Source organism: Eurytemora carolleeae, unplaced genomic scaffold (assembly GCF_000591075.1).
Source record: "Eurytemora carolleeae unplaced genomic scaffold, Eaff_2.0 scaffold178, whole genome shotgun sequence".
NCBI classification, from domain to species: domain Eukaryota; kingdom Metazoa; phylum Arthropoda; class Copepoda; order Calanoida; family Temoridae; genus Eurytemora; species Eurytemora carolleeae.
In genome coordinates, this window is record NW_019396294.1 from 1 (window position 1) to 11,375 (window position 11,375).

The 11,375-nt window shown below is 34.0% G+C and overlaps 1 long non-coding RNA gene across 1 annotated transcript; it reads left to right on the forward strand.

Moving 5' to 3' along the window:
• Nucleotides 1-1,068: 1,068 nt before the first annotated feature.
• On the forward strand, nucleotides 1,069-3,160 carry LOC111700385 (uncharacterized). Its single transcript, XR_002764982.1, has 2 exons — nucleotides 1,069-1,168; nucleotides 1,892-3,160. It is a non-coding gene; the product is annotated as an uncharacterized LOC111700385 (long non-coding RNA).
• The last annotated feature ends 8,215 nt before the right edge of the window (nucleotides 3,161-11,375 follow it).

Genomic DNA, 11,375 nt, shown 5'->3' on the forward strand with positions numbered 1-11,375 from the left:
GGTGAGTTTATATAAGGGAGTGTGATACATGTTAATTACAGTGTACTGGGGAGGTTTTAAAAAAAATTGTCGGAAAAAAAATTTAAACGGAAAAGGAAAAACTAATTAATTCTATTTATATTTTCGAAAAATATTAATATGTATACATTCATATTTTAAGGTCAATTGTAAGATATATGTAGTTCAAGTAATAATTGCGCTTAATTGTCAATTATTTAGTTTTTTTTCAATACTGAGCAGCTTTTTGACTATTCTATACACTGCAATTCTACACTAACATATCACCCCGGACTAACCAGAGTGAGAAGCATTCGGTTTCTTTTATTCGAAATCAAACGTATTTTGGTCTATGATTCAACAACCTTTAATTTTACGGATTCGTTTATTTTATACTTTTTCATTCAAAACGAATAGGCCGACAAAAAAAGTATAAGAAAAAGCCTAAAAAATTATGTATAAGGGGTCAAAAGTCACAGCTTTCTGAAATATTGACAGAACCGTTAAATCCACGTGATATGCATTGAAAAAAGATTATCAGAATTCATTCATTTTGTCCATGCTCACCATAAAACACAAAACAAATGCAATTAAGTGGCGTATTGTGACAAAAACCAGCAGCTNCCCAAATTAAATAGTCAAAGTTTGACAAATCATGATGGTGTCTATCAATTATCTACTAGTTTGCAAAGATATAGGGATAGCAATATCTAAGTTTGAAGCATTTATTTTTGATATATTAAAAAAAATTCTCTTTAATCTTTTTTTTATTTTGATCTATTTAAATTTTGTTCTAGGGATGGTCCGGGCCCAGTGTGGTTTCAGCAAAACAACAAAAGGAAAAAACATCGTTCTTGGAAATTTGAAAAAGAAATGATATCGAAAACACGCAGAAACAAAATATCAAATTCAAAATAGGATAACTATTAAATTCTAAATAGCAAAGAAAATATTAGGTTATGAAATGATATTAGACAACTACTATTTAAACCAAGTTTTTATTTCCTTTGAAAAAAAAGGAAGAAAAGAAACATATAAAATATATTGAGAAACGATGATTTTTTTAAAGATGGAGTATCTGCACTCCCCACAGTTTATCCTGTAGTTTATCCCCGAACTCATGCTGCTCTGGCACTACATGCATCTGCAACCTTTGGGGACAAAACTGCAAGTAAGGATTAAACTTGGGACCGAACTTTATGAAAAAGAGAGGTTGTTGAATTTCCTACCACCGGATCACCGATTTAGATCCTTATGAATCCTTAACTATGAATTGCTGGTCTTGTCACATGATTAAAACTCTCAATAAAAGGAATTCCTACGGAGCTCCTCTTTTGGAGAACTCTCCTCAAAAGGAAGGTATGAGGAAGATTATCCACAAGAGAAGTAAATAAGGAGAATCATCCGTTTTTGGTGGAAGAAAGGAGTACTCCACTTGAGGAGTAACTGTGGAGCTCTCCTCAAAAGGAATCTCTAATGAATTCCTTTTTTGGTTGACTCCTGCACAACAGGAGGAGATGAGGAGGATTCTCCATTTTCGGTGGATAAAAGGAGTCCTTCTCTTGAAGAGTACAAGTGGAAAGCAGAGTGGGTTTTCTTGCTGGGGGGGTTGATTCAGATTTTAACCAACGGCGGCAGCTGGTTCAGTAACCTAGCTCAAATTCATTAAATTCGGTCCCTAAGCAAGATAGGTACGACTTTGGAACCTCGTATTTCGCCTAGTTTTGATTTTATGCACAGATATTAGAAAAGAAAAGAAAAGGAATTCAAAAAATATCTGTTCCTTACATTAGCTCTTCAATAAGAGAAGTTTAGATTGAAAACATATCAGATTTTAATATTACTTGCAATTGCCATTTGAAAGGTATTTCTTTCTTTTAAATTTTTATTTTAGATGCCAACGGCTAGGCCTAATCAGTCAGTGGCTGGGTTAAGATCTCAAGATGGAGGTTTCTTCTCAACAAACTGATATATATATATCTATGATACATATGTTTATCGTTGTTTTTAATCATATTATTGAACAATTTATCTAGTTTTTGTCGTCTATATAAGATGTACACTATTTCAGCATGAAAATCCAAGTACAGAGAAACAAATAACAATACTTCGTAGAGACTGTTTTATTTTTTTTATTATTATTACGTGATCAGAATATTGTTATCTTTTCTATTTATCTAGTGAATTAGTTATTCAAAGACAGCGGTAATGGAAAAATTGCTAACAAACTCTCGTCTTAAATCTTTCTTTTGATAAAATATACCGCGAGGTATTTATGATTAAAAGCTGTTCTATTTCTGAAAAATAGAAACAAAAGGGAAGTAGTTAACCTGGCTACGCATGGGCCAACTACTGATATCATCTTAGCCCTATCTAGCCTGGGGGGGGGGGGTAAATTAACCCCCCCCCCCATCGTTTTTTTCGATAACTCAAAAAGCATTTGAGCTAGGAAGCTCAAATCTTCTGGCTTTTCTACCTGACACATGTCCCTAACTTGAAGCTAAAAGATGCCTAATTTTACCTATACCAGACTAAATATCTATTTAGACCTACTTCCATTCACTAGATTTCAACATTTTATAGCTATTGGAAAGCCTATAACAAAGCAAGCAGATGGCACAATTTTTGCAAAGACATTTTGCACAAGTTTTTGCACAGACGCCATTAAAGGGAATTTGCACTCTTTCGCTTTTCTTGAACCATTTAAGTTTAAAACATTTTGCAAATGTTTTTGCACATTTAAATTTGCTGGGTCAAGGGATTTTCAAAAATGAATTAATTCTTGCAATTTGCGTATTTTTTTTGGTACATTTTTTGCCTTATAACTAGATTACGCAATAAATATTTGGATTTTTGTACATTTGCCAGTTTCCTCTATCTTTTTGGTAATCACTACAAGGTTACAAAGGATGAGAAAGGATGAGACTGTAAAGATAACTTGAAACTTATCAAATATGGCTTAGTTTAAAAGTCATATGCCTTGAATGTGGTCTTTATACAGTCGTCTCTGAATTCTCATCCTTTGTGGGGAACCCTGTACAGTAAAAAATGCAAAAAGATATCGGTAAGGCACTGATCTTTGCAATTGGCTGCAATGCGGAAGAAAGTGTAAAAAAAACGGGAGAGAAAACATAAAAAAATGAAGGTTCTGTATTCTGTAAAATTAGACTTAAAAAAAAAAGATGCTAAAAATCGAGGCTGGCAGTATGCGATTGCTACAATTTGGTATAAATTTTAGGTGCAAGGATTGCTTTCTCTTACACAGATTTTTGTCGTCTTCTGTCTGTATTATTCTGTTTACCACAGTCTCCTGCGACATTTTTCCACAAATGTTAAATAGAAGTGTAAATTAACAAGTAAAAGGAAATTTCTATTTATTTTTTGATTAATTGGATTAAACAAAATTTATCAATTAGTATTTCTCAGAATTTATTTGAATAAAAGTGATTTTCACGAAAAACATCTGAATTGAGTTTACGGAACACTTAAGGGGCGTAACCCCCCCCCCCTCCCCTCCTCGAAAACTAAAATTATCTTATTTTAAAAGTGGAAACTCTTTAAAGATCTTATTGTATCCTGTATTGTGCACATTTTTTGAAAATTTGAATAAAATTATTTCAATCTCAGAAAAGCTTTAATTTCAATTTCAATTCAATTTTGCATAATTGCATACTTTTCTCAATGTCTCACGAAATAAAACTTTTAAACTAGATTTCTTTATTTCCTGATTATACAGGGTGTCTCATAAATCATGATAGTTTAGAGCCGAACTTAATATCGTATTTGACCTTTGTGCTAATTTTTGGCATTAATTCGCCTGCACACTAAAAATAGAAGCGAATCCGAAATGTGGTCTGCTTACCAGATATACAGTCAAACCCTAAATATTAAATACATCGAAAGAATTTATCAAATGTCTCATTGGTCACTTTTTGATAATGGAATGTTGCAGATAATTAGTTTTTTAATCAAATGATTATATGGAGAGGAGCTCCATAAAACTGTTCCCGCATATTCATGGCTATTCATTTAGTTTAGCAAATACTGAGATTTACGTAAAATAGTATAAAAACCCATTGGAAAATTGTCAAGATGACATTTCAAAACTTCTTTCGATGTATTTAATATTTAGGATTTAACCGTATGAAAAATTTGTTTAGTTATGATTTTCTTTCATATATTGAAATATGAACAAAATTCTTAATAACTCTGGTAGTATTGATTGCACAAAAATGCATACTTCAATGTAAAAGTAGGTTGATAAATGAATGCCTTAAATTTCTACGATTAATGACGATATTCAAGCTCTTCTTTACACTTTCATGTTTGGTGGGACAACCTTATTTAACAAAAAAAAATTAAATGACACTCCTGCAGTATGAATTCATTAAAGCAACATGCATTTCAATTCACTGATTTTTCTTGATTCCCTGTCCTAATTAGACGGACAGTATAAGCGTAATTTAGAGTGACCCTCAAAGCAAAGAAGGCAATGCCTGATTCACAACGGTACCCTTTAAACATTTATCTGGTCAATAATGTAAAGGACATGGTTGTTTTTCATGGTAATATAACTCCTATGTCTTCCTGCGCAAGTCACGTTTGTATAAAAAAAAACAATTCATTTTTTTTTGAACTTTAAACATTGCTGTCTAATTTACATTCTATCAGAAAAAGTTTTAAAGGGTACCGTTGTGAATGCGCTATTGCCATCTTTGCTTTGGAAGGTCTTTGGAAATTACGCGTACAGTCCCTTTAACGCGAACACTCAGTTCAATCATTAATTCTAATCCTCGATCGTAAAGTTGTAGAAACCTTGAACTAACGAACGTAAAATAATAAAGTTTAATGCTTACTAAAGGTAACTGCACTAACCAGGGAGCTAGATATGCACAGTCGGTTTATTCAGTTTTGGCCAAAGGAATTGAGTCTTTGGAACAAAATCAAATATTTAAACCTCAATATCTTTAGCCCTCGATGTTGTTAACCTTTGAAATTTCAAACTCAGATTATTTGATCTAACTGAATTCATAGTTTGAAATATCTAAGGTCTTCAACATTTGGTTCCAGTGATATAGTGATTAGAAAATCAGAGTTTGTGGCAAAGACTCAATTCCTTTGTTTTAGCGCTCATAATGTAAGCCGCTTTAGTGCTATTTAGAACAAACCACAGGGGGGCCTTATCGTTGATAGGGTTAATATATGTTGCTATATATTGGGCTCAAAAAAATATACGAAAATTTAACTCATCAAAAATCAAAATGATTGCACAGATGCGAAAATGCGCCAAAATTTGTGACTAGAATAGCCGTGATTATGAAGGGGTGAAGTTTTTGGAATCTAATTTGTAGAGAAGAAAATAAATAGCTCGGAATTTATTCCAAATGGAGAATAACCACCATTTTGAATTTCCGTTTGTGTAATGTAGGCGTACTCGACACGATCATGTTTGAACTCCTTTTCAGGCTGAAATAGACAGAAAAGCAGTACTTCCCCTCATGTTGATGTTTTGTAATGTGTTTTTTATAAAGCCCCCACTCCCCTGCACCGCCCACACAAGTTAACATTTCACCAATTATACATTAAAAGGAATGTAAGCGTAATTCGAAGAGACCCTCCAGACAAATATGGCAATGCCCGATTCACAACAGTACCCTTGAAACCTTTAACTGGTCAATAATGTGGAATATATGGTTGTTTCTCAAGGTTTAAAAGTGTATATTTCTGGTAATTTTAATATTTGTTCCATTATTAAAAATGCACAAGTTCCTTCAGTAGAGAAATCATAACATGATAAATATTCATATCTATTTATACTTGATCAAAAAAAAGCTTTTAAGGATACCACAGTGAATCAGGCATTGCAAACATGGCGTGCATGGAGGGTCACTTGAAATTATGCGTACAGTCCCTTTAAGGACATGCATAAGCCTAACCTACACAATATTCAGAATCTCACCTTAGCATGAGGAGAAGTTTGAAATTCTGCATATTTATGCAACTAAACAACTAATGGAAAGCTGGCGAATGGGGGTTTACAGGTTACTGGGGCGAATACATTGGCGGAAGAAGGTTGATGGCACCTCAGGTGCGGATACTTAAGCAGAGGAAGTTTAATGCCACCTCAGGATACATTGGTGAAGGGAAGTTGATGTCACCTCAGGGGAGGAAAAATCAGCAAAGGAAGGTTAATAGCACCTAGCTCAAAGGCGCATATATTGGCTTCGGGAGGTTGATGGCCCCTCAGGGTCGGATACATTGGTGGAGGAAGATTGATGGCACTGTAGGGGGCAATTTCATTGGCGGAGGGAGGTTGATGGCACCTCTGGGGCAGATAAATTGGTGGAGGAAGGTTGATGGCACCTATGGGGCGGATTCATTTACAAAAGGAGGTTATGACACCTTTTGGGGCAAATATATCAGTGGAGGTGGGTTAATAACTTTTTAAGGGTTGAAACATTGGAAAAGGAAGGTTCTTTGCACCTTACAGCTGGCAAATGACAGTTATAAAAACCTACAGGGTGCATACAATAACGGATAGGGGCTTCCAAGCAACTTTGGGATATATGCAACGGTGGAGGAAGGTTATTGGCGTCTTTGGGGCAGAAACAGCAACAGAGGGAAGTTATTGGCGCCTTTGGTGCATATACATAGGTACATAGGAGAAAGCAAAGCCAAAGGGAGTATTTTGTGTCATACATATTACAGAATGGCAGGATGGAATTTGGAGGTTGGTTGCACATTAGTGGCGTTTTATACAATACAATTAAAAGTCGAAGAAATGTCAAAGCCTGAACTGATATGAATAAATCTACAAAATATAGGAAAAAATGTATTTACAGCATTAAAAAAGCAGATAATATTTCATGCTATTCTCATTGGAATAAAGCTAGATCTTTCAGAGGAACTCTTTGCCTTTCTTCCGCCTCATATGAAGAATCGATCTTCCTCTTCCAATTCTTTGTCAAGACTACTGATCTTTTCCGCTCTAGCCTGGCCAGTACTATTAACGCCACCTCGGAGAGCCAGGTTATTGGCTTGAGTTTTAAAATAGAACCTGAGGTAAAGGTCGGCTTGGATTTGCCATGCGAGTTGAGTTTCTACACATTGAATGCAAGATTTCTAACCGATAAAATATCTTGATTGGAACTGCAACTAAACACAAGGTGGTTTATTATCCGCCCTACTTTTTGCACGGCCTGTGCTATATAAAAGAGCTAATAAGCTGTCATGCTTACAGGCCGGACTACTTGCAATCTGAGCTTAGCTTCGGGGTCAGTGTGAGAACTGAAGGGGTTACATCAATAGAACTATCCAATCTTAGCTTAGCTCTGGGTCCGTAAGAGAACTAGAGGGGTTACATCAATGGAACTAACTCTATTCCGAGCTCTTGAGCTCATACTGGTTACACTTTATAAAACCATGGAGGAAGGTTAATAGCATATTATCCTTCTCAGATAAAAAATTGGAATTTGGTTGGTTTCCCCCATAGGGTGGCTAGCAGCACCAATTAGATGCATATACAATAACGAAGATAACATATTTAGAAAATTTGTTAAGGAGTACCATTTAAAGTCAGACATGCAACTCTGAAACCGGAAAATCACTTGAAATAAAGTCTACATTCCCTTTAATCATAAACAATGGCGATCTGACATTTGCATTGTTCACGAAAAGACTCAGTGATGCATTAAAACTGGAGGAGGATATTGAATGAAACTAGAAAGGAGTTGTATGTGGGTTTGGAAAAGGGAAAGAAAGAGAAGAGAGGGGGGGTTATGTTTTTGTCTATATATGGTAAAAAGTCTTTTCCTATCTCCCCCTGCTGTGAACCCGATTTCAGATTAGAAGAATTTGAATGTTTGGACGTTTTCTCAGAATCTTAATTTTTCCAAACCTGTGTGGGTGTGCTGCATAGTGTGCAAATTAGCCTGAACCCAATACTCAAGACAAAGTATCGTAATGAAACCCAGTTTCGGAAACCGGTCTTGTAGACGAACAAAATATTTCAACTAGAGATGGGCATCATTTTCATAGATGAACAAAATATTTCAACTAGAGATGAACATCATTTTCATAGAAGAACAAAATATTTCAACTAGAGATGGGCATCATTTTCATAGATGAACAAAATATTTCAACTAGAGATGGACATCATGTTCATAGACGAACAAAATATTTCAACTAGAGATCAACATCATTTTCATAGATGAACAAAATATTTCAACTAGAGATGGGCATCATTTTCATAGACTGACAAAATATTTCAACTAGAGATGAACATCATTTTCATAGATGAACAAAATATTTCAATTAGAGATGGGCATCATTTTCATAGAAGAACAAAATATTTCAACTAGAGATGGGCATCATTTTCATAGATGAACAAAATATTTCAACTAGAGATGGGCATCATTTTCATAGACCGACAAAATATTTCAACTGGAGATGGACATCATTTTCATAGAAGAACAAAATATTTCAACTGGAGATAGACATCATTTTCATAGATGAACAAAATATTTCAACTAGAGATGAACATCATTTTCATAGTTGAACAAAATATTTCAACTAGAGATGGGCATCATTTTCATAGATGAACAAAATATTTCAACTAGAGATGGACATCATTTTCATAGACGAACAAAATATTTCAACTAGAGATGGGCATCATTTTCATAGACGAACAAAATATTTCAACTAGAGATGGACATCATTTTCATAGACGAACAAAATATTTCAACTGGAGATAGACATCATTTTTGTAGACGAACAAAATATTTCAATTAGAGATGGACACCATTTTTGTAGATGAACTAACGAAATTTTTCTTGAACATTGCTGTTGTTAAGAAAAAATAGCAAAAATGGCGTACAAATTGGAGCGTTTAGATAAATAAACCCGTTTGAGAAAAGCAAAAACAATCAACCGCATATTTTATTCAATCAGACAGTTAATTGACGAATGAATTATAAATCGTTTATTTACTGAACAAACAGGTTGTAAAAACGCGTCCATCTAGCTCTGCTGACAACCTACCTACCCAAGTTTCCCCTAAATTAAAGACTATCATGCCTGATTCCCAACGGTACCTTGTATACCTTTAGCTGAGCAGAAATTTTTAAAATATTGTCTTTTTATTTGTTAAGAAGGTTTTAAGTTTCTTCTCTTTTACCTCCCATGGTCCCAAGAGAAACCACAACAGAAAACAATCAATTTATGTTTAAGATACAAAAACAAGGATATCTTGATTTCATTCAACTCATTTGTCCAAATCTGCAATAACTTGAGAATTGCAACCTTTCACTTTGCGTAGATATTAATGCTTTGTTTTATAAACATATACGCATCTAATTCATCTACAGGTTTTACACCTCTTCTTTGTATTGTCTTGGCGCCAAATGTGCATATTTTCACTGCCTGACTGCCTTTAACTGTGGATGAAACAATGGGAGATTATTAGGCTTATTTATGGGCAAGCTATGACTAGCATGACTTGGAATTTTATAACTTAACCTTAAAGGGACCGTTCACTTATTTGGGTAATTTCAGGGTAACCTGAACTGCCTATTCGCTCTTGATTGGTAATAGTCTTACTTTTCAAAGACAACTGTGGCCGGAGAAAAGCCGATTTTTCGTTCAGAATTTGAGCGGAAAGGACCGGTCCCTCTCTATACACACTATTTGATGTTTTTTTCAGTAACAGCAGCCCAATAACATTTAAATTCATTATATTTTAATGTCATTATGTGTTCGTTATTATGAACTAAAATATGAAAACTTTTAATATTTGAGTTAGCAAGAAATTTACGTTTTTCGTATTAAAACATGTAAAATATGTATACAAAGACGACGTCTCTACGACAATCAATTAATCATTACTCGTATTTTGGTTCGTAGATTTTGTTCGCGTATGTGCACAACTTGTCATTTGTCATGCCGCGTTCTATTCAGCTTTTTACACAGGCAATACACAATTTTGAATGCGATAAAATAGTGTTATTTTAGAAATAGAAAGTTAAAAAACAACAAAAATTAAAAAATAATGACATTTACAATAAACGATCAGATACTACAGTTTAATTTTATATTCGAAATTTATTTTGATTCACAACATACTGAAGAAAACATCAATTAGTGTCTATAGAGAGGGACCGTCCCTTTGCGCTCGAATTCTGAACGAAAAATCGGCTTTTTCTCCGGCCACAGTTGTCTTTGAAAAGTAAGACTATTACCAATCAAGAGCGAATAGGCTGTTTAGTTTACCCTGAAATTACCCAAATAAGTGAACGGTCCCTTTAAAGGGACATTAGTCGTAACCTCAAGTGATCCTTAATTTAATTTAAGAGGTACTTGTCTAATTCACAACGGTACCCAGTTCTAGCTTGAAAGTGATTAATTCTATTAACTTTCTACGGCAGAAAAATGCAAGTCCCTTTTCTAGAGAGGTCAAAATCAAAAATAATCAATTTTCATAATTATAAACATGGATATCTATATTTTTTCCGACCAAAATCTGATCGCTTTAAATATTCTAGAGGATTAATGACCTAGTCATGATTCTATTACAGGGTTACGATTGGAACCAGGACAGTCTCGAATCTCTTACTGAAGAAAACAATCCAAGAACTGTTTCAAATACGGGTTCAATCTAAAAATATTGCCCTAATTAATTTATTTATTATAACATACAATATGCATTAAAAATTGACGAATATATATACAATATACGTTCAAAAACTAAAATCTTTCATCGAAAACTCGAAAATACATGGAAACTCTTTCATGGAAAATATTCTTCAATCAGAAACAAGGGAAATAAGGACTTAAAACTCAGTATTGCATAAATCATGAAGTAATATCTAATTAATACCTTATAGTCAAAAAGAATAGAATATATATTAGAGTGGAATTTAGACAATCCCACGGTATGAATTTTGTCAATTCCTTTCAGCCTGAAAGGGAGTTCAAAGTGTACAAATCATATAAATGTTCACAAATGATATGCAGTAGAGTACATTAACACAGTATGTTCCCATGACTATCCATTTCAATTTCAAATTCTTTAAAGCTGTTAACCCTATCTCTGCTGGGGTACTTGAAAACCAGGATATGCGGGGGGGAGGGTCAACTTGACCCCCCCTCTAAATCCCATGTTTGATGTCCAAATATCACAAATGATACATCATTTGAAAGCTCTTGTGCTCTACTTTTAGAATCTGCAAAAAAAATTTGCAAATTTGCAAAAATTAAATTTTTATCACAAAATCCAGTTATACAGTAAAAATGTTTGCAAAAAATGAAAAATTATACATTTTTGAAAAGCCCTTGACCATGCCATTTCAAATATGAAACAATTTTTGCAAAATTTTTGTTAC